At 38.1% G+C, this 25,225-nt stretch overlaps 1 protein-coding gene across 29 annotated transcripts in view; it reads right to left on the bottom strand.

The window, feature by feature from the left end:
* Positions 1-25,225, bottom strand: part of SIPA1L1 (signal induced proliferation associated 1 like 1) — a 412,571-nt gene that overhangs the window by 168,443 nt on the left and 218,903 nt on the right. Inside the window, exon 6 of one of the 29 annotated variants that reach the window (XM_063651771.1) lies at positions 17,446-17,491. The exons of 27 other annotated variants lie outside the window; for them this stretch is intronic. The gene's annotated coding sequence lies outside the window, so the exon portion shown is untranslated. Of the gene's footprint in view, positions 1-17,434; positions 17,492-25,225 lie in introns of all 29 variants that reach the window. One more of the 29 variants, XM_063651769.1, reaches the window with a different exon arrangement.

The following is a 25,225-nucleotide window of genomic DNA, read 5'->3' as shown; positions in this document are numbered from 1 at the left end:
TGAAACCCCATCTCTACTAAAACTACAAAAATTAGCCAGGCATGATAGCGTGTGCCTGTAATCCGAGCTACTTGGGAGGCTGAGGTAGGAGAACTGGTTGAATCTGGGAGGCGGAGGCTGCAGTGAGGCGAGATCGCACCACTGCACTCCAGCCTGGGTGCCAGAGCAAGACTCCGTCTCGGAGAAAGAAAAAATAAAAAATAAAAAAAATTAGCCAGGCGTGGTGGTGTGTGCCTGTGGTCCCAGCTATTCAGGAGGCTGAGGTGGGAGGGCTGCTTGAGCTCAGGGGGTTGAGGCTGGAATTAGCTGCCATCGGACCACTGCACTCCAGCTTGAGTGACAGAGCAAGACCGTTTCGAAAAAAAAAAAAAAAAGACATGCCCAACAAGTCATAAAGTTAAGCAAATTGTGTATAACACAAAGTGCAGCTGGGCGCAATGGCTCACATCTGTAACCCCAGCACTTTGGGAGGCCAAGGCAGGCGGATCACCTGAGATTAGGAGTTCAAGACCAGCCTGGCCAACATGGTGAAACCCCACCTCTACTAAAAGAATACAAAAATTAGCTGGGTGTGGTGCTATGTGCCTGTAATCCCAGCTACTTGGGAGGTTGAGGCAGGAGAATCATTTGAACATGGGAAGCGGAGGTTGCAGTGAGCTGAGATCGCACCACTGTACTCCAGCCTGGGCAACAGAGTGAGATTTGTCTCCAAAAAAAAATAAAAGTGCTCACTATATAGCAGGCTCTCTCTCAATACTGGGCTAGTGGTTACAAAATTTATGGCAGAAAAACTACTTTGAAAATATATTATAAAAGAAAAAAAGGCTCCCTTATAGCCTGTGTACCACTTCTGCAGTCCAACTCGGGCATGAATTTCTACATCCTGTGGAAATGGATACAGTGAGAGAAAAAGTATTTACTGATAATTAACTTTAACTTTTTAAAAATGCTATGGTAGTCACGTCACTTTGAAAACCTTCAGTGGCTCCTCAACTGCCATGCCATTATTTTCTTTTTCTTCTTTTTTTTTTGCTCTGTCGCCCAGGCTGGAGTGCAATGGCACAATCTCGGCTCACTGCAACCTCTGCCTCCCGGGTTCAAGCGATTCTCCTGCCTCAGCCACCCGAGTGGCTGGGACTACAGGCGCCCACTACCACACCTGGCTAATTTTTATACTTTTAGTAGAGATGGGGTTTCACCATGTTGGCCAGGCTGGTCTCGATCTCCTGACCTCGTGATCCACCTGCCTCGGCTTCCCAAAGTCTGCAATTACAGGCATGAGCCACTGCACCTGGCCCATGCCATTATTTTCTTATTTAGGCCTGGATTTTAGGCCTGGAATTCAAGAGTAACTGGCACCTGCCCACAAACTGCTTCCTTCTTATATTAACAGAAGGAAACAGGCTTGCCCTAGACAAACCACTGTGCCCTCTTCATAAAGCTCTACCAAGTGACTCAGCCTGCATGAAGAATTCAATATTGACAATTTAAAACTGTAAATTATAAAGAATACCTTGTCTGAGCCCATCATTTTCCACCTGTAGTAGCCAGAAACTGTAAGTCCACCTAGGATTAAATAGCAAGGGGCAAGTCCAGGTTTACATCCAGATTTCCTCATTCCCCAACTCTTACCCTGCCTGTTGCACCATGCTGTCCTTTCAGAGCATGCTTGTTCAATAATCTGTTTCCATCCATTGTAACCAGTTATGTATGCATCAGGCACTGCTCATTATCTCACTAACTTGCTAAAGCAATCTTTAAAGAGCTATTATCTACTGCAGTTTGTATATGAAGACCCAGCAGCTTAGACGAGACTGGGTCACTGCTCGAGAGTCTGATCCCTAAGCCATGTTCCTTGTACCAGGGCACCCTCCTTTCTAAAAACGCTTCCCTTTCTGCTACTTACTGAAATTTCAAGATTCAGTCTACCTGTGGTTCAGTCTTCTCTCCCCAGTGAGACTTTCAGGCTCTTGAGGAAAAGATCTGTCCAATCCTTATCCTGAAAGCACCTAAGCTTAGTACCCTTGAAATGTAATCACTAGAAATAAAAGTTATATGCTTTCAGCTAAAATAGAATGGAAATTAATTGATAAATTATCAGAACTTCTATTGTAATCTAAAATGTAATCATGGTTATTTCACACATATCTGTGTTGAAGGAGAAATGCCAAAAACAAGTCCACATTAGCAAAATTTAATACAGGTTTCAGCTTCATCTTTCTCTCTTAAAGAGCCTTCACAACAGTAATGAATGAAAAATAGTGGGTTTGACCTTCTCCCCCCAATCCACTCATCAAAGGAGCATGAAAACCAGGCATAAAAAGGAGCAAATCTCTTAAAAGATTAACAAGAAGTGACACAGAACTGGATAAGACACGGTCACAACGAAGTAACTAAAAGATAAACTAATCCACAATAGAATCGACTATTTAAAATCCTAGCAAATAAACACATTCTCACAGGACAATGGAAGGCAGTGTGGTTAATACAGCATTAAAGGGAGAGACAACTGAAACCAGAAATTTAAAACAATTACCATCAAATTAATGATGGTCAAAATAATTTTTATCTTTCATCCTCAAATAATTTTTCTCCCCACACAAGTCTCTCCTTTGCCCTTTTTCAGTCATTTTTGAACCCGGTTATATGCTTACTGAAAATTTTAATAACTGAAATAGTGCAGAAAAAGTGAAAAGTATACGTCTTCTTCAACATGTCCCAATCCCAAGCCCAGTGATAGTCACTCCTCATAGTATACATATTCTTCCAGGCACTGTGTGTGGGCTAGGGGCACAGACAGTAAGACACTGAATGATAAGGGCAGAGGAGAGAAAGGATCCAGTGCAAGGGACAGTCAGTTCTGCAGCAACTTAAGTATTTACAGAGCCAGAAAAATAAAGGCAAAGGGCTGGATGATTAAGAGCCAAAGAATCCGCTTATGCTCAGAAGCAGCAAAGGACCTCCTCCCATTCAAAGCTGACGTAAAAACACTGGATGAAACGCTTCATATTGGAAACATTTTGAATCCTTTATTTATATCATGGTTCAGAAAATAGAAGCCCTATACAAATAATTCTGGCAACTTGTCAACAGAAATGAAAGCAGGAGCAAACAAAGTATCTTTCTTTAATGCATACCACATCCTTCCAGTTTTTTTTAAAAACTATGCACATATGCAAATATACATACATTTTATGCCTAACTTTCAAATAAAATTATTTTTAATCTAATCCCCTAAACTTAAAAATCTCTGATTTCTAAGTGAGATTTTCCTCACAAATGTATTAACTTGATCATTTAAACTCTTATTAACTAGAAAAAAAATTAATCAAAATGCAAACCAATAAAGTGTTCAAAGATAAAACCTTGTGGCAGGAAGTCTTTTTTTTTTTTTTTTGCCAACCTTTTCATTTTTGTGACAAAGTAAAATAAATCCTCTAACTAGAATAGTAAGTTTGATCTTAAAACATAGTCTTGTGTGTCTGCAATAATGCTTATTTTAAAAACTGATCACTTTGCCTATTCAAGACTGTTTATAAGGTGCATATGAGCACAAGAGTCTTAGCCTCCTTCGCTTAAATCCTCAAGGAGACAGCCTCTCTGTTTTTGCAATGTCAGAATTTCCTAAGTGCAAGATAAATCTCCCTAATTAACAGCCCAATCTCTCCACACTCTTCCCACCATGCTTCCTGAACCCTGGGCTCCAGTCAAAGGGAAAGGAAACCAGTTAAAATTTCTTGAATGCACCGGGTTCTCATGAGACTTCAGGTGAAGCCAAGTGGTAACTTGTGCTGGAACACAACTCCATTCAATTCTCTTCCTTCCTCCTCCTGTTTTATTCTTATCCACCCTTTACTCCTCTAACTCTTATTCCTCCTTCAAGATTGCACTGGGGTATGTTCTCTTTCAGGAAGTTGTCCACCCCTTCCACTCCCACCCCTACCCCACCTTATTCTTTTTACGGCATCCCTTGGGATTACTACAGGAAATTTATGGTGGTTAAAAATCAAGATTTTTGTTGTAGAAATCATAATTTCTACTTTAAATAAATCATGATTTCACTATGTGTTATTACCTTCTAACACCAGATCTGCTGCCAAGAAAAAGTGAGGAACTGTCTTTTTGAAACTTTCTGGCATCACTGCAGTTAAAACAAGTTTTAAAGAAAGAATATGTTGAACTAAGAAAAATTCTTTGACAGAACACAAGCACAAGAAAAGGCCCATCTACTGTTCTGAGTATAATAAGCATCAAAGTCATACAAATCAAAACAACACTATACGCATTAGGAAAAAGTATTGGAATGCCAGTAACCACTGTTAACAGTGACAAAGTTAAAATAGACATGTCGCTAGAGATAATGGATATTGTTTCCTTTTAGGGGGAGAAAAAAACCATTTGCAGGTAAGCCAGAAAATATTCATGTTGTTGAGCTCTGCAACCTCTCTTTCGACATTTGGAAATGCATAGTTGTCGAAAGCAGGAGGGATTTTCCTCTGCCCAGCTCTCGGGCATCTTTCCTCCTTCAGCAGGTCCCAGGAGCTCTACTGGTTTGCCCTTCCTTGTGCAGCTGTAGACATCCACTCTTTCTCTTGAGGTCCCAAACTTTCTCCACATCCTTGGTTCCCAAAAGACAATCAAACAGGACACACTGTGAATGCTCAGTTTTCTGATGCGCCACCCACTGAAATGTAAGTGCTTCAGGCCAGGAACTGCATCTTATTTGATTTTAGGATACTTAGTCCTTAGTAGAGGCTTAATCATAAATGTCGGCCACATTCGAATAGGAAAATGGTGGTAAAACAAACACTGAGAAGTGATTTTACAATCTGTAATAATTGTCCAAAGATACTTACTGCAATGCTATTTTATTTTTAATTCGTTTATGTTTTTATCAAAGTAATACACATAGTAGTTAAAGGCAAATAGTACCACAGGCATATAAAGTGGGGGAAACCTATACTGCTTGACTCCATCTTCTTCAGTCCCAGGAACAGCCACAGCCACTTTCAATACATAGCACTGGTTCCTTCACTATTTCCTTATTCCTAAATAACAGGTTCATATTGCTACTTTTTAATTTGTCAATCTTATATAGTAAATGTTGAAGTCCTGTTGTGGAAGATGAGAAATTAGCATGCTTCCATTAAGTGTCTCTCCCATTTCCTTACCCCATTCTATGTACCTATTTATGTATTTACGTTCACCTGTGTGTATATTAGTTATATCACATAGCTATATATATTAGGATTTATGTTACTATGGCTATATTTGCTCAGTTGCTTACTTTACTTTTCCTGAACTTAGTAACTGTTTCGTTTATTTTCATCTGCTTTATTTCTATATACCTACGCTTAATTTTTCCTACATACAACATAAGAAGCAAAAAAATCTTGTTATTGTTTCCACACAGTCAAAAACAACAGGTTCCTATCAATTCCATTTCTCTTCCCTGAAGACCTCTCTCCTAGGGCTCTTCTCATGCCCCAATCTAGCTGCTGATCTCTAGGTCTCCTGAAGAGGTATTCCGGGGAACATCCCACCAATCACCATCCTGACAGTTCCTTTCTTTCTTTCCTGGATGGATCCCACATGTCCCAGATTTCATTTCTTCTTTTCTTAGTTCACTCCCTCACCTGGATGGACCACTACCTTCTTCATTTAGTAACTGCCTAAGAAGGGGTGCGTGGGTGGTAAAAGCTTTCAATCTTAGCATGCCTAGCTTTAATCTGACTGATGGTTGGCTGGGCATAAAACGACAGGTAGTAAAACATTTGCCATTAGAATTTTCAAGGTTGCTATGGTCCGAATATTTGTACCCTCCAAAACTCATGTTGAAACTTAATCCCCAGTGTGGCAGTATTGAGAGGAGGGGCCTTTAAGAGGTGAGTGAATTATGAGAGCTGTCCTCGTGAATGCTTAATCCAGTCACAGATTAATTGGTTAATGGATTAATGGGCTATCATGGGAGTAGAACTGGTAGCTTTATAAGAAGAGGAAGAGAGACCTGAGCTAGCATGTTAGGAGGCTCAGCCCCTCAGCATGTGATGCCCTCCATCGCCTTCTCGGGACGCTGCAGAGTCCCCACCATAAGCAGCTGGACCTTGGACATCTCAGCCTCCATCTGTGTGAAATAAATTCCTTTTAAAAATAAACTATCCAGGCCAGGTGTGGTGGCTCACGCCTGTAATCCCAGCACTTTGGGAAGCTGAAGCGAGCGGATCATGAGGTCAGGAGATCGAGACCATCCTGGCTAACACGGTGAAACCCCATCCCTACTAAAAATACAAAAAAAAAAAACAACAACCCGAGCCAGGCATGGTGGTGGGCGCCTGTAGTTCCAGCTACTCCGGAGGCTGAGGCAGGAGAATAGTGTGAACCTGGGAGGCGGAGCTTGTAGTGAGCCAAGATTGTGCCACTGCACTCCAGCCTGGGCGACAGAGCAAGACTCAGTCTCAAATAAATAAATAAATAAATAAATAAACAAACAAACAAACCATCCAGTTTCAGGTATTCCGTTGTAAGCAACAGAAAATGGACTAAGACAAAGGTATTATTTCATTAACTTCTAGCTTTTACTGTTGGAACTAAGCAGCCCAAAATATTGTGATTCCAGTTTTTTTTTATGTTATATGCTCTTTTCTGGATTTTTTTAGGATCATCTGTTTAATACCGGAGTAGTCTTTGTGTGGTTCTTTTTATGGTCTTTGTACTGGACACTCAGTGGACCTTCTCAACTTTCAGTTGAGTAAAATTTTATTTTATTACTCTTTGATTAATTCCTTTTCCTTCCCATTCTTTGTTCTTTCATTCTGTAAATGTTCTATTCATTGGACACTGGGCCACCTGAACACTTTCTTATTTTTTTCTCCTGCACCCTCCATTTCTTTATCTTTTTCTCTTAGGTATTTCAGAGACTTTTTAAAACATCATTTTCCGACCAGACTATTTAATCTTTCACACTGATTCTTGGGCTCAATTTTGAAGAAATTTTGTGTTCTCTGTTTCTTCCGTTTAAAAAAATCATTCTGGCCAGGTGCGGTGGCCCATGCCTATAATCCCAGCACTTTGGAAGGCCAAGACAGCTGGGTCACCTGAGGTCAGGAGTTCAAGACCAGCCTGGCCAACAGGGTGAAACCCCGCCTCTACTAAAATACAAAAATTGGCTGGGTGTGGTGGCACACACCTGTAATCCCAGCTACTCGGGATTACAGGTGGCTGAGACAGGGAGAATTGCTTGAACCCAGGAGGCAGAGGTTACAGTGAGCTGAGATGGTGCCACTGCACTCCAGCCTGGGTGACAGAGCAAGACTCCATTTCAAAAAAATAAAATAAAAAATCATTCTATTCTTGTTTCATGAATGCAGTATTTTCTCTTATCCTTCTAATAAACTAATTTTTTATGTTTCCATTTCATCTTCAGTATCTTATATTCCCCAAATTTACTTTTCTTCTGTTTTCTTTTCATCACTGTCTTTCACATGCTAAGTTTTGCTAATATGTCTGCTACAACTGGCTATCCTTTTGTATTTAAAATTGACGCATTAAAATAGCAGACTGGGCCAAGCACAGTGACTCACATCTGTAATCCCACCTCTTTGAGAGGCCGAGGTGGCTGAATCTCTTGAGCTCAGGAGTTCAAGACCAGCCTAGGCAACACGGCAGAACTCTATCACTACAAAACTTTAGCCAGGTGTAGTGGCGTGCACCTGTGGTCCCAGCTACCTGAGAGGCTGAGGTGTAAGGACTGCTTTAGGCTGGGAGGTGGAGGTTGCAGTGAACCGAGATCATGCCACTACACTCCAACTTGTGTGACAGAGTGAGACCTCATCTCAAAAATAAATAAATAAATAAAGATAAATGGATTTTAAAAAAGAAAAAAATAGTAGACTGAAGCTCTGTGTGAGGCAGGGCTTGTTGACTACTAAGCAGACTTCATGAAAGGGACTAAGTAGAGATCTAGTTGGTTTACCTGGGGAAACTGGATAGAGGGGAAAACACTATGACTTCCTAACATCTGCTTATCCTCTAAACTTTGTATCTATATCCAGGGAATCACCTCTCCTTTCCTTATACAAAATCTGCCTTCCATAGTAGAAGCTAAAAATGCCACAATGTTACTTAACGCAGCCATTCTTACAGACAGGGTGCAGACACACAATCAGCCCCTCAGCCAATGAGACATGCATGTCCTGGACTCTGAATCAACAGTAGTGTCTAAAGAAAGCAGGAAAGAGGCGAATCCATTTACATGGAAGGTGGTGGCACAAGCAGTGCCAATGGTGCACACTGGCACCCTCAGGCAAGTACTGATAGTGGCAATGTCAAGCCAGACATCCAGTGTTCATGGGCAACGCCACACCAGCCTACTTGTGGGAACGAGTGTTGTCTTGGCTACCTGGCCTCCCTTGTTTTTCCTATTTTTCGAACCCAGTTCTACAGCCTTTGCAGTGATTCTACAAGCTACTAAATATTATTACCATAAATTCCATTCCTTCTTAAATCAGACAGAGGGTTTCCCCTTCTATACTGGGGGACCCACAAATGCCATATTTGTAGTTCATTTCTAGGATACATTTCAGTGTCTCTGAAGAAGAATGGTTCCACTTCCCGTCTGACTGCCAGCATCCTGGGAATGAATCTCAGCAAAAAAGTTTCAAATAATTCCTATTTCCAGAGCCTCTATAATTACACTACGGTTAGGGAAAGGACCCCAAGTATCTACTTAAAACTAACTCCACCGCTTAGTGCAATCCTCCCAGCTACCTGGGGCCCTCCAATCCTGGGGTTGCAGAGAGTCAACATTTTTTGGAATCCCTCAGTAAAGCCATTCAAGCCACTCTTTTCACGTCACTAAATTAGTTAAATTAAAATTCATGCCCCTCTCTCTGGTGACAAAAATGGTGTTGATCATTCAAATCTGCTCCTATGTCTTTCCCCCTTACCTGTCTTCATATATTTTTTTTATATTCCTTGAGTAACACTGGCATAGGGCTTGAGGAGGGAAAGTAAATAACTGCACCAGTTCAATCCAACATATTTAACTGGAAACTGCTACACGATAAAACTGAAAACTATTGACTATAAAATATTTGACACATGCAAAAACATACCAGCCATCCAGATTTAATAACTATTAATCTGTCAAGTTTGCTGCACATCAAAAAGGGAAGAAATATTATGAATATAGCTAAAATATCAACTTCCCATCCCATGCTTCTCCTGGCCTCTCCAGAGGAACTTTCTTCCCAAGGACAGTATGCATTCTTCCCACACACATTTTGTTAAACTTTTACAAAACAGAAATGGACCCATAATAGTACTCTGTGTTTATGAAATTTATATAGATGGTATCATTTGGAATATATCCTTTTGCAACTCTTTTTTCACACAAAATTATCAGGTTTTGGCTGCTCTGTCTATGGAGTAGCCATTCCTCTTTCATTCCTTTACTTGCTTAATAAACTTGCTCTCACTTTATGGATTCACCTCGAATTCTTTCTTGCACAAGATCCAAGAACCCTCTCTTGGAGTCTGGATTGGGACCACTTTCCAGTAACATCTTCCTATCGAACCAAGGAAGAACTATGCTAAGCAGACCTCTGACCCAAAGGAAACAGTGTAACACCAATTGGTCAACTCTGGGTATCACTTTTTGTCAGAACTCAGGCTTGTGAATGGCCCTCACCATACTGATGCTTTCTGACTGAGCTCCTCTCTTCCCTGGATACGAGACACCCTAACAGTTTGGCAAGAATATCATCACCCCTATTCGGCCTGAAGAAGTTGCAAAAGATGGATTTTTGTCCCTCTACAACCCTTAGGATTAAGGGTTCCCTTGTAAAAGGGAGGAGAGAAGTATGTCAGAGGTGTTCAAACCAGAGCAACTCCATCTTGTATAGAGGCTGGGTAAAATGCGACTGACACCTGTGGGCTGCATTCCCAGGAGGTTAGGCATTCTAAGTCACAAGATGAGATGGGAGGTCAGCACAAGATACAAGTCTTTAAGACCTTGCAGATAAAACAGGTTGTGATAAAGAAGCCAGCCAAAACCCACCAAAACCAAGATGGCAATCAAAGTGACCTCTGGTTGTCTTCACTGCTCATTATATGCTAATTATAATACATTAGCATGCTAAAAGACATTCCCACCAGCACTACTGCAGTTTACGAATGCCATGGCAACATCTGGAAGTTGCCCTATATGGTCTAAAAAGGGGAGGAACCCTCAGTTCGGGAAATTGTCCACCTCATTCCCAGAAAACTCATGAATAATCTGACCCTTGTTCAGTATATAATTAAGAAATAACTATAAGTATGCTCCATTGAGCAGCCCATGCTGCTGCTCTGCCTATGGAGTAGCCATTCTTTTATTCCTTTACTTTCTACATCAACTTTCCCTCACTTAAAAAAAAAAAAAAATTATTATCAAGATTTCTCCATGTTGCTACAAAAAGTTATAGATCCGTTATAAAAGGCTTCTGTTTTTCCATTTTTTGCATACACCAGAATTTGTTGACTGATGTCTAGATTTCCAATTTTTTGCTATTAAAAACAATGATAGGAGGAACTTTCCTTTCACATCTTCTTTAGAAACATGCAAAAGTCTCTCTAGAGAGCTCTAGAATGGGAACTGCTGAAAGTTTAAGTTGAAGCATCTTTCAACATCCTTAGAGAAAGTCAAACTTCACTCCAAAGTTGTAACAATTTTACAACTCACAGTAATGTTGGGGGGGCCCTGCTTGCTGCCACAGCTTTGCTTTAAATTATGACTAATATAAGGATATAAAGTGTTATCTTGTTGCTTGCATTAGGCTTTCCCTGATAATTAGAGAATTTTAATTTGTTTACTGATCTTACCCACTTAGGTTCTGTCCATTTTTCTAATAGGTCTTTTTCTTCATTGTTACTGATAAGGTAGAATTCCTTTATATACTATGGATATTAACCCTTCATTAGACATATATGTCTGACTTTATTCTCAGAGTCTGTACCTTGTGTTGGCTTTTAAGTATTTTTTTTATACATCTGTATTTGAAAATTTTAACATGGTAAGATTTATAATTGGGTGTTTTGCTCTAAAGGCCTCCCAATCACCAATATCATACAGATGTCTTCCCATATTTTCTTCTAAAAGTTTAGAAATGTTCCTTTAAAATAGGATTAAATGGCTTTAATTCATCTAGAATTTACAGGAATATATTTTTATCATACTGTCCCACCACTACTTCTTAAATAGCCATCAATACTTTTGAATTACTGACTTGTATACAATGTCAAAAACAAGTTCCCGTGCATGTGGAGGCATGTGGAGGTCTCTTTTTGTGGTCTCTCTCCTGTTTTGATGGTGCATTTCTCTCTCCGTGTGCCAATGCCACACCAATTCAAATGCCACAGCATTATAATACATCCTGCTAACCTCATTAATTCTACTTCCTCGGCTAATTTTAGAATCACTGTCAAGTTTCATGCCAAACACTCTTGGTTTTGCTGTTTCGTTTTTGAATTGCACAAATTTATAAATTAGTTTAGGGAACATTAAATTATTTTTAATATTGAGACTTCCCACTCAGTAACATATACAGCTCCTATTTATTTAGATCTGCTTTAATAACTTTTAATTCATAAGGCCATTGCATATCTTCTGCTAGGTTATTATAAAGTAAATTATAATATTTTATTTTGTGACTAAGATCATTCATGTAATCATATTTTCTAATATACCGTTACTGGTGTACTACAAAACTATTGGGTTTTTTTGTTTATTTACTTCATATCCAGTAATCTTACTGAAGTCTTATTAGAGTTAATATTTTGATGATTCTCTTTAATTTCCCTAGTTAGACACTCATATCATTTTCAAAATGACAATGTTTTCTTTTGTTGTCTTATTGAGTTGGCTAGTAGTTAACACGGCCTAAATTTAAGATATAATGTTAAATTTAAAAATAAATATATTACATTCTACTCTGTGAACATATATTTATATATGCAAAAGCACAAGGACTTCAGAGGAATATGGAAAAATAAAAAGTTAATTTTTTGGAAGGATTTTTCTTTTTATAAATATTTGCTATAAAGGAGTTTTCCAAAAACTGTAATTACTTTGGAAGTAATACACACGAAATTACATACACCCCATAATTTTTATTAAAAGTAATGAGAGATCAGTAAGGAAGTTATAAAAACATGGCCAGAATATTTAAAGGAGGAGTAGATCTTACCATATGTGGATATTTATTTATGCAATGATACAGGATTTGACAACCCAAATGACTATTGCATATAATCCACCACCTTCACTAAAGCACATGGCAAGGAGTTTGTTACAGATTATATTATTACATTTCTTACTGCATGACTTTAGTATGGAAAAGAGATTATACTTTCAAAATTATTTTTGAAATGCAATTAATTTTTGCTTGATTACAAAATTCATGAAAGGTGGAACGTTCAGTAAAATCTCTAGGCAGGCCTACCAACCCCCTTCCCAAAACCAAATTCAGTATCTCTGCAATTAAGAGCACATAAGGAAAATAACTTCAAAAAAGTCTCCTGTAAGACAAGGTCTCCAGAGCCTAGCAAATTACTAAGAAGAAAACCAACAAAAACAACACCTGACCCAACTGAAAAGGTTGTGTTATATAAGACAGACAAAAATTGATCAACAGAATGAAGGGAAAATTGTTGGAGAGATCACGTGAATGGAAGACATTAGGATAAACGTTAAAAACAAGACACTAGGATAAAAATGAGAATTTCCGAATACAAACTCCAAAAGAAGAAAATATTAACAAACAGAAAAGAGCCAATGTTCTTCGGAAGAGGACACACTTTTCTTTTCCACATTCTCACCAACAACTTAAAATTTTTGTCAATCTGATCATGTGAAACCAAGTACTCTTTATAGGGACAGAAACAGAAGGCATGGTTCAGAGGATGAAGGGAAAAGACCAAAAATATACCTTTAAGTGAGGAATTTAAAGTATGGAAAAGTAACGGTAAGAACCTGTGAAAGTAACTAGTACTTATTTTACTATTAAGTGGACAGCTACACTAAGCGGAGAAAGAGCTAAAGAAGAGGAAAGAAAATGCCAAGGATGGCCGGGCATGGTGGCTCACTCCTCCAATCCCAGCACTTTGGGAGACCAAGGCGGGCGGATCACAAGGTCAGGAGTTCGAGACCAGCCTAGCTAACATGGTGAAATCCCGTCTCTACTAAAGATACCAAAAAAATTAGCCAGGTGTGGTGGCACATGCCTGTAATCCCAGCTACTTGGGAGGCTGAGGCAGGAGAATTGCCCGAACCCCTCGGAGGCAGAGGTTGCAGTGAGCCAAGATCGCGCCACTGCACTCCACACTCCAGCCTGGGCGACAGAGTGAGACTCTGTCTTAGGAAAAAAAAAAAAAAAAGAAAAAAGAAAATGTCGAGGGTAAGAAGTCAGGACATCAAGGAAGAGGAAGAAGACTGCACATTTTTCTAAATGGAGTACCTGCTGAAACAAAAGCAGACCTCCATGTATGTTTAAAAAAAAAAAAAAAGAAGAAGAAGAAGAAAAAAGTCACAGAAATAAATTCATTTATGCACATTATACCCAAGAAAAGTACAGAGAGTATAACTTCAAGTTATAAAAGAAAATAGTACTAAGAAGGAAAATAAGGCCGGATATTGCAGCTCATGCTTGTAATCTAAGCACATTGGGAGGCTGAGGCAAGAGGATCGATTGAGCCCAGGAGTTCAAGACCAATCTAGAAAACATATCAAGACTCCATCTCAAAAAAAACAAATTTAAAAATTGGCTAGGCATGCTGGTGCATGCCTGTAGTCCCTACTACTTGGGAATTTGAGGTGAGAGGATCCCTTGAGACAGAAGGTGGAGGCTGCACTGAGCTGTGTTCGTGCCACTGCACTACAGCCTGAGTAACAGAGTGAGACTCCAGTTTTTAAAAAATAAAAAAGGAAAATGAGAAAAAAACATAACTAATATCTATTGAGCATGTTCTGTATGCCACTTTCTGTATGACTGTGGAAAGCACACTGCAGTATAAGAAGAAAATGCCTGGAAATATACATACACATAGTGCAGTAAGAATACACAGGACGACTGCCTAAGATTGCTGGAGAGTTACGAAAACTTTCACAAAGAAAACAGTGGAGCTGAAACTCTGAGGTAAAATAGGACAAACCTAGGAGACAGAAGTTCAGTAAAGAAGACAGTGTGTGCTACAGCAGAAACGAATGAATCAAAATCCACTGCATTGTGAGGTAGTACAGAATAATAATAGGATTGAGAACAGAAGCAATGAGATAAATAGGTCACGCGAAGTGGCTTAGTTCAGATGTTACACTCAAAATCATTTGAAGATATAAAAGGAAATGTCATGTCCAATAAATCAAAAGGCACTGACTGTAATTCTTAAGGAGTCATCGTTTTAAAAAACACCTTAGTAACATAAGTGCAAAAACAAAAGCAAATTACTTTAACTTATTAAAAGAACCTCAGTTTGTATTAAGAAAGAAAATACAAAATCCAAGATGTACAAACCAAAAGAAGACAGAAAAAATTTTAAAGAAGATATTTAACAAAATCGTGTTTAAAAAAAAAAAAAAACCGAGGAGGTACTATTATTGTCAAGTTTAAAAGAAAAACATCAAGCTAGATGCTATGATAAAATACGTATTTGTACTAAAACATGACATTTTATGTCAAGTAGTAATAAATAAAATCAAGACAAAAACTGAGATGTAAAAAGAGAAATCAACTGAAACGAATCACCATAATTAGACAAATATTTATTGTATGTCTACTCTACACCAGGTATTATTCTTAGTACCCAGACTACAGCACTGGTCAAACTGACAGAAGTCCCTGCCTGCCTTCTATGGAGTTACAGTCTAGGGAAACACGCAGACAACAAATAAATACCATTTTTTGACATGCTACAAAGTGCTATGAACAATAATAAAGCAAGAAAGGGGGCCACGCCTGTAATCCCAGCACTTTGGGAAGCTGAGGCGGGCGGATCACTTGAGGTCAGGAGCTCAAGACCAGCCTCACCAACACGGCAAAACCCCACCTCTACTAAAAATACAAAAAATTAGCCAGGTGTGGTGGCAGGCACTTGTAATCCCAGCTACTTGGGAGGCTGAGGCAGGAGAATTGCTTGAACCCAGGAGGCGGAAGTTGCAGTGAGCTGAGATTTTAATTTCCTGATTAAATTAAGAAGTCACACATTGTATGTTCCATACACATAGAAAAAAATACAAATAACAAAACATGAAATAAAAACTAGCAGGTTATCCAACGAATTCTGGGTTAAATAGGATTCCAATCTTAACACGCAAGATACTGAAAAAGCTATTCTATTAATTGAGCATTTATTATGTGCTGAACACTTTAATAACAACTTTGGATACATTATTGATGTACACAAATGAAGTTTTAGGCAATATTAGTAAATCTGTTAATAATCCCTATAACTAAAACATGAAAAAAGTATAACTATCATTTAACAGACAAAAAGTAAGCATTTAATAATAAAATTCTACATGAAGTTTGTTATGGGTTCTATTTTTGATAAACACACTTATTTTAAACAACAAAAAATGATTATTATTATAAAGACTGGGTAATTTACTATGTCCTAAAATGAAATGATACAAATATTAGGGAAAAATAAACAAAAGTATCTTTTTTTTCTGATGTCATAGATATAATACCTGTTATACTGACCACAGTATCCCCAAGAGTCTAATGCACTATCAGGCACATAGATTGAGACAACATAGTATATACATTATGAATAAAATATATAATTACTTACATAAAAAGTTTACACAAATTGTTCAGAAAAACTATTAATAGATCTTTGTGAGGTGACATCTATGGCTAACAAATATTCTACACCAAGAATGTGTCATTTTACAAAGTGAAAAAATATACTATGTTACTTAAGAAAGTAACAGACTAATCAAGAACAGGAGAATGCCATTTACAAGAGGAAAAAAAATAAGTAGGAAATATTTAGCCTGGGCTGGCCACGGTGGCTCACGCCAGTAACCCCAGCACTTTGGGAGGCTGAAGCAGGCAGATCACCTGAGGTCAGGAATTCGAGACCAGCCTGGTCAACATGGTGAAACTCCGTCTCTACTAAAAATACAAAATTAGCCGGGCGTGGTGGCACATGCCTGTAATCCCAGCTACTTGGAAGGCTGAGGCAGGAGAATGGCTTGAACCCAGGAGGAGGAGGTTGCAGTGAGCCGAGACCATGCCATTGCACTCCAACCTGGGCAACAAGAGTGAATGAAACTCCATCTCAAGAAGAAAGAAAATATTTAGCCTTACTACCATAAAAGAAATTCAAAGTAATTCTTCACTTGTTAATTAACAAAAAAATTTTTAATTGCCAATAATCAATGCTGGGGAAATTGACAGAAAAACTTATATTTTTATATCTTGCTGGTGGGCACTGCGAATTAATGCTATTGGATTGTACGATGCTATTGGATTGCGATCAGCTAAATGCTTCAAAAGACATTAAAATATGAAGAATCTAAAGAAAGTAATATACAACATTAAAAATAACCTATATAAAGATGCAATTATAGCATTGCTAATGGCAGCACAAAATGGAACTAAATGTATAACTGGGAAATGATTAAGTACATTGTGACACCAAAGCAATTTTTAAAATAGTATACTACATGGGAAAAAATTTATGATACGTTAAGCCTAAAAAGTGGAATATAAATGTATATATATGATGATCATTGCCCATGTTTTCTGAAAATGTATCTTCAAGCCATTTTAATTACAAATAAAACAAAATTAATCTTCTAGAGAGCTACTAAAAAGAACTCCTTTTAGAAAGCATAAATTCATTACATAGCTTTCAAATTTCAATTTTAGAGTGTTATGACTCAATTCCCATTTCATCATATACTTAATATTAAGGAAGTCTCTACAACACAGTATTTGCTATCCTAATATCTAAATCATCCCCTACAATGACAGGATATGTATGACTACAGAAAAATATCTGAAGAACCTGAAAAAAAAATCCCTAATTTATTCCAGAAGACAAAGAATCAAGAAGTCAAAATGCATAGGGCTTCTAAGTTTATCTAATACATACTGTCCTCACTCCAGCAGGTATGGAAGACACAGTCCATTAACTAACCCATGCTGTTCTCCCAATTCTTTACTAACAACAGATTCTCAAGTTGTTCAGGTGGGTGTGGGACACCTTGGTGTGTCTTAGAAGACACACCAGGAACTTTCTAAATTTTCTAATGGACTCTTTTGCCCTGCGGCCATGGACTGGTTTAGGGGTAACTAGTCAGGAATAGATTAGTCCTAAATCAGGACTAATGAAAAGTAAACAGAAGTCTGCAGCACCCTTTAGCTTTCCTGATAAAAAGGGATTGATTTACCTAGTCTTTACCTGCTATGTTCTTACTCCCCCTTCTTCCTCCTGGAGTACATGGTACCTAGAAGAGCAACAGGCATCTTATCATTCATAAGACTAGCATGAGGAAAGATACCAACAGAATCAAGGAAAAAGCTCCAGGGTCCCTTGTGGCATCACTGAACATGTGTGTAGCAGCCCTGAACTGTTGATTTCTGGGGCTACTTTGTATGTGGGAGAATTAATTTCCCTTTGCTTACGCTACTAGAGAGGTTTTCTAATGCTTGCAGATGACTGCATTCCTGACACAAGTAAATCTGAATAGGTAAATATGAATTTTATTCACAAATACTTACAATTTAATTTTTACCAAAAGTAGACAATATTTTGATCAAAGATAAAGTTTAAACAGAAGTTTGCAAGTAGAATGAAGAAACGAATGAACACATTAATGGTAGGTAGATTACAGTAGGGTCTTTAAGATGCATCTTTAAATTCAGTTACAATCAGAGTCCACTAAAAAATATACAAATATCTTACACATGGAGCACAAATTTAGTGTGTTAATGAAAAAGTCTCACTCCCCCAGCCTATTTTTCAATGATTATTCAAGGACAAGTTTTCCATATCAAGTCCAGTTCAGTAACATGAAGTGAAACTTTATACAAAAAAAAAAAGTTTATATAATTCTACTTTGAATGGGAATGAACTTATTTTTTCAATAGTTAGAAAACATGCTTTTGGAAATTTTAAGAATTACATTTTAATTTGGTAGAAAAAAATGTAGAAAAGTTTTTATTCTGTTCACAACCATAGATCAGGTTAAAAGCATACTCATGATAAATCAGGAACTAGGTCAAAATCTTTTGGCTTTAAAAACAATTGTTCTTTTTATTACTCTATACTTATTTAGCAGGTAAAGAAAATGTTACAGTATTTCACATAACATCTCTATGAGACCCTTACCGCCATAAATGATAAAATCATGAATGCTTGACAATATTTTACAACAATCCTGGCATAAAATTTTTCTGGGAGAGTCCGATGCCACTGGGCAGGGGAAAATCTATAAAAAGTACATACTATTAAGAAAAGTTGGAAAAACTTCCTTTTGATGCCTTTCTCTACAAAAAGTAAAGCTGAGGCTGGGCACAGTGGCTCAAGACTATAATCTCAGCACTTTGGGAGGCCGAGGCGGGCAGATCACCTGAGGTCAGGAGTTCGAGACCAGCCTGGCCAACATGGCGAAACCACGTCTCTACTAAAAATACAAAAATTAGCTGGGTCTGGTGGCGCATGCCTGTAATCCCAGGTACTCGGGAGGCTGAGGTAGTAGAATCACTTGAACCAGGGAGGCGGAAGTTGCAATGAGCTGAGATCGCGCCACTGCACTCCAGCCTGGGAGATAGAGTGTGACTCCATCTCAAAAAAAAAAAAAAAAAAAAAAAAAAAAGTAAAGCTGAAATTACGATTGAGTAGAAAATGAAAATGTTGACATCTGCTGCTAGTTTGCATGCATTCAAAATGCTTCGGCAAGGCCAAGTACCCTGGCTCACACCAGTAATCCCAACATTTTGGGAGTTCAATGCAAGAGGATCACTTGAAGCCAGGAGCTTGAGACCAGCCTTGGCAACACAGCGAGACCGTGTCTCTACAAAAAATAAGAAACTTAGCCAAGTGTAGCGGCGTGCACCTGTAGTCTCAGCTATTTAGGAGGCTCAGGTAGGAGACTTGGTTGAACCTGGAGGTTTGAGTATATAGTGAGCCATGACTGTGCCACTGTACACACTGTACATGTACACACTGTACATGACTGTGCCACTGTGCCTAGGTGACAGAGCAAATCCTGTCTCTAAAAAAACAAAAACAAAATGCTTCAGGAAATTAAAAAGACAGTCCCAGATTATCTAGATTCACAAACTAAACCTACATCAGCAAACTACCTAAGTGCACATATGCCCGTTCAACAGCAACCACAGCTTTCACCAGCCTTCCACGCCATTTCTGATTACAGCTCTGGTTACAGCCAAGTGAAAGCAGAGAGAGTGGTTAGCTAAGGCCCTTTAGTAACCTTCTCCCAGAAGAGAAATCTACCTTGAAACATGATGGAGCTCTCCACTGTCTGTAGTTTCCTACTGTCTCCTAAAAACCTATCACTCTTGATGTATCCAGAAAATTAACAGCAAAGGTAAAACCAGGTTCATCTTTAGAAAAACAATGCTCTCTATATAGTCACGAGATCACCAAATGTCTCATACAATAGCTGGTAAATTCTAGGTACTCAAGCAGAAGTATTTCTTTTTCCTATACTTTTACGTCCGTGCCCTGATATTCACTCAACAAATATCCATTATTCCATAAATATTTGAGGCATCATTCTACGTGCTGAAAATGCTGCCCTAAAAATGTTTATATTTACTTTGAGAAACAGACAATAAACAAACACATGATGTAAGAGTATCATTACGTACTTAGGCTTTAAATTCAATAAAATATTTTTTTACCTATGTCACCTGGAATGCCAACAAGAATATTACTTCTAAAAGTGAGTTTTTGGTCTAAAAATCATGAGACAACTGATTTACGTATTACAAACCAACACTTAATAATTACCTACGATGTAAGTTAGCAATATTCATTTTCCAGCAAATTGGAAGCATTTTCATTTCAATGGATTTATATATTTCTAAAAAACTGAACTTGTACAAATTAGAAAAATAGCAGTTATCACCATAAACTATGCAAAAGACAGTACTTTACATTTTGTTGGCAGTCAACTTGAGCCTAATGCTACAACCCACAACTATCACAGGAAAGTGAGGTAGGTTTTTTTATATCAGTTACATCTGAAAAGAGTCATAATTTCTGGGCCTCTTAAAGTATGAACTCACACAGGAGTCAATCATGACTAGTTTAATTTTATTTTACTTTGTTCATTTTCATATTTGTATTCAATAAGGTACTTTCACAACGATCCAAATGTAACAGAAACACGGATTAACACAGAATTAAACAGGCACTCACGTATCAAGTACCACATCAAAGCCAGAAGTTAACAATTAGCGCAACGGCCCCTTTGAGCAGAGAACTACAAAAATACAACCTGTAGTAACCATGATCAGTAGCAAAGTGCTCCTAATTCTCAAATAGTGGATTTCTTTTCTTATGAAATTAATGGGTGGTAAGGACTTAGTTTGAAATTAATAAAATGTCAGGGAAAAAATGTGATATCGAATGGGGAAACATTTTCCACGAGCAAAACTAATGAAAGAAATCACAAAAGAAAACACTGACAGATTTGGGTACATGAAACTTTTAAACATCTGTACATTAAAAGGCAAACCAAATACTAGTTTAAAAAATGCAATAAATACAACACAGATTGAATACACTGAATATATGCAAAGAGTTGTGAAGGAAGATAAAATACTAAGACTCCAAAAGAAAAATGGGAAAAGAAGTATAAATGGGTGTGGTGTTATGATAGCTATATTGGTTTTTGTCCACAGTTCCTAGCTCCTAACTCCCATAGTCCTTGTTATAATGCTGGGGTACTTTAGGGCTCAGGAAACAGAATCTCTCTCTCTCTCTGACCTCCTGTCCTTTCACCTGCCCAAGGCAGGACTCTAATCTGATTGTGGATCAAAAGACCCTCATTCCACAGAGTCCTGCTCCATATCCTACAGGAAGGAAAGCTACACAGAAAGGCCAAGAAAAGGCTGAATAGACAGGCCTTGCTGGGTTTAGACAATGTGCTTTTTGTCCAATCACATTTCTATACGGTTGTCAACCAGGCCATGTAATAAAGCCTCCTTGTATAAAAACCCAAAAGGACCAGGTTTGAAGAGCTTCTGGAGAGGTGAACACATAGAAGTTCTTGGAAGGTGGCATGCCAAAGGAGGGCACAGAAGCTCCACGCTCCTTCCCTGATACCTCGTCCTACACAACGCTTCATCTGAATCCTCTGTAATATCCTTTTAAATAAATCAGTAAACATGTTTCCCTGAGTTCTGTAAGCTGCTCCAGCAAATTAATTAAACCTAAACACAGAGTTGTGGGAACACCAACTTAAAGTCAGTCAGTCAGAAGTCTGGAGGCCTGGACTTACCAATGATGTCCGAAGATATAAGGGGCAGTCTTGGGGACTGAGCCCCCAACCTGTGGAATCTGACACTATCTTAGGGTGGATAGTGTTGGAACTGAATTGAGGACATCCAGCCAGTGTACGCTGTTTGGCATGTGGAGAAAAAAACACACAGCTTTTGTCACAGAAGTTGTCTTCTGTGTTGATGACTGTCATGGTGGTATGAAAGAAGAGGAAAGACACGGTTTGAGAGAGTTTTTCTGAAACAGTAGGCAATTCACAAAAGAAAAAATTGGTTAAACATTTGAAAAATGTTTCTGCTCAATAAATACAATACAGGCACACCTCATTTTATGGCACTTCACTTTATTGCACTTTGCAGGTGTTTTTTTACAAATTGAAGGTGTGAGGCAACCCTGCATTGAGCAAGCCTGTCAGTGCCATTTTTCCAACAGCATGTGCTCACTTCCTGTCTCTGTGTCACATTTTGGTAATTCCCACAATATGTCAAACTTTGTCATATTATTACATCTGTTTTGGTGATTTGTAATCTATGATCTTTGATGTTACTACTAATCTTTTGGGGAATGCCACAAACTGCACTCACAGAAGACGGCAAACAATCAACAAATGTCGTTTGAGTTCTGACTGCTCCACCCACCAGCCATTCCCCATCTGCCTCCCTCTCTTCGGGCTCTCTAGTCTCTGAGACCACAACACTGAAATTAGAATGGCCTCTAAGTTCAAGCGAAACTTGAAAGTGAAAGGAAGAGTCACAGGTGTCTCATTTTAAATCAAAAGCTAGAAATGATTAAGCTTAGTGAGGAAGACATGTTGAAAGTTAAGAGAGGCCGAAAGCTAGGATTGTACCAGTTAGCCAAGTTGTGAATGCAAAGGAAAAGTTTTCGAAGAAAAGTAAAAGTACTACTGCAGTGAACACATAAATGATAAGAAAGCAAAACAGCCTTACTGCTGAGATGGAAAGTTTTAGTGTTCTGGAGACAAAGAAGATCAAATCAGCCACAACATTCCCTTAAACCAAAGCCTAATCCAGAGCAAGGCCCTAACTCTCTTCAATTCTATGAAGGCTGAGAGAGGTGAAGAAACTCAGAAGAAGAGTTAGAAGCCAGCAGACATTGGTTCATCAGGTTTCAGGAAGGAAGCTGTCTCCATAACATGAAAGTGCAAGCTCACCAGCAAGTTATCCAGAAGATCTAGCTAAAATGATTGATAAGGTGACTACACTAAACAATAGATTTTCAGTATAGATGAAACAGCCTTCTCTTAGAAGAAAATGTCATCCAGGACTTTCATAGCTACAGAGGAGAAGTCAATGCCTGGCTTCAGAGGAGAAGTCAATGCCTGGCTTCAAAGGTTCAAAGAACAGTCTGACTCTCTTATTAGGGGCTAATGCAGCTGGAGACTTAAAGTTGAAGCCAATGCTTATTTACAATCTGAAAATCGTAGGGCCCTTAAGTATGCTTTAAGAAAAATAAGAGATATTAATTTTTATATAATGTGCTCATTAGCTACTGGAAGAGTGAAATTGTTGTTTTTTTTTTAATTAGGAATATGTATCGAGAGCCTTTAAAATGCTTACATATTTTCCAGTTATTTTATTCCTGAGTATTTTTTAAGGAAACAATTCAAAAGACAAAACTCCGTGCAAAAAAAGCATTCATCACAGCATTATTTAGGATAGCAAGGAGCTATAAACAACCTAAATGCTCCCAAACTATGCTTATAGCAATAAATATTATAAAAAGTGTGGTAGCCCGAGTGTAGCAGATCAGGGGAACAAGAATGAAATTCCCAAAACCTCACCAAAAAATTTTATGAAAAATCAAATCACAGGATGTTGTAATTTGTGAACTGTTATCTTCTTCTTATCAATATAGAAGTTAACAACAACAACAACAAGCTCTCTTTATACAGAAGGTCACCTGTGGGAAGTGTTACTCAAGAATGCTGAGAACACCTTCGGTTTCACAGTGGGGCAGAACTGACAGGGAGCTAAAGACTGAAAGCAACAGAAAAAGAACATCTTTTCTCACCAGCCTACATCAGAAAAGCAGATACATTTTTTTAACTTTCTTCTTTAAAAATCTTTATATTTTTTATTTTTAAGTCTGTGGTGTTTAAGTTGCACGACTTTCTTTAAGGTCATCTGCTTTTAAATTCAATATGGCTTCATGTGTGCAAAGAAAGCAGTAATACTGTTTAAAAAGAAACGAGGCATCTAAACTTCCTTAAATTAACATTTGAACGTTTGAGCACAGTGAAGCCAAGGTTCAATATCAAGACATTAATTTGTTCAGAAAAAAAAAATACTGTATCTTAAACAGAAAAAAATCTCTAAACTACCTTTGCTGAACAGAAATAACGTATCAGTACCATGTTCCTACAAACTAACAGAAGATGCTACAGGTCGTAAATATTAGGAAAGAAAACTTTTTTCTCTAATTTTATATTCATCCTTGCTACATTTGAAAGGACTGAACGCAATATTCCATTCAGATAGGCCAAAGCTCAAAGTCTGTACCTGGATGAGGACATGAATTTCAAACACAAACCACAACCTGAAAAATAGTCTGTCTCTAGTTACTTTATATAAAACACTATGCTAAGGTCTCAATTTAAGAAAGCTGACAAGAATTGCATTTATTCAATGAATCAATCAGTTCTACACTAAAAACTAGGTTACATACATTTTGATATTTGTTTTCCATATGAAAAAAAAAAGAATTGTATATGATGTAGAGTAGTCCTACCTAAACAATACAATGGGATCTTTGAAGCACACAGATCTATAAAATGGGTGCAGGCCAAGGAAAAAGTCTCCTTCCCTACACATTCCTGGTATATTTTACCTTATCTCAGAATATCAATTCATAGGTCTGTTCAAATTATACTGCTAGCATTTCCTAAGAAAAAATAAGCTCTGAAAAACATGCCTTTCCCATCTTGACATCCAATTAAAACATTCAAACTAATACCCTATTTGGCTGACTGAGGTAAGGAGGAAGAGAAGAGAGGAAAAAAGAATGCAGAAGCAAAATGTTTTTTCCTCTTCTGTCACTACTGTTTTTAACTTAACATGTCTCAAAGTGTTTAGCTCCATGGTGATGGGAGCTGGCGAAAAATATAGAAACACTGAAAGAACAAATTCCCCCAGAATATTTTAGGGTTCCTAACACAAAGCGTACTGTGGAATTATAGAAACATACAAGTTGAAAATAGATTCTTATAACTTAGTAATGGTGGAAGATGAACAATCTTTCCTTATAATAGCTTTTAAAAATCTGCTACATTCACCCCACCAAAAAAGCTGAGCCAGATTTCTATTTGATTTTTTAAAAATTATTATCTCCCAGTATAAAGGAAATAGAAGAAAAAGTATTCATTGTTTAGAAGAGTGGATTTCAATGGGGGAGACTCTGCCCTCCAGACTGAGCAGCATTTGGAGATACCAGCAATCTGAACTGAGGAGGCGCTATTGGCATCTCGTGGGTAGAGGCCGGGGATGCAGCTGAACATGTAATTCCACAGCCCTTCACAACAAAATTATCTGACCCCAAATGCCAAAGTCCTAAGGTTGAGACCCTGGCTTAGAAATACTTTCGACATTGAAATGTGCAGATTTATAATCACTCAAGTTCCAAAAGACAGTCCCTTAGGTCAAAGTTAAGTAAGGAAGGCTCCAAGGCAATCTGTAGTCCCCACAGACTGATG

Source organism: Pongo pygmaeus, chromosome 15 (genome assembly GCF_028885625.2).
Source record: "Pongo pygmaeus isolate AG05252 chromosome 15, NHGRI_mPonPyg2-v2.0_pri, whole genome shotgun sequence".
NCBI lineage: Eukaryota > Metazoa > Chordata > Mammalia > Primates > Hominidae > Pongo > Pongo pygmaeus.
Note: the sequence above shows the minus strand (reverse complement) of the source record. Positions and strands in the feature narration are given on the sequence as shown.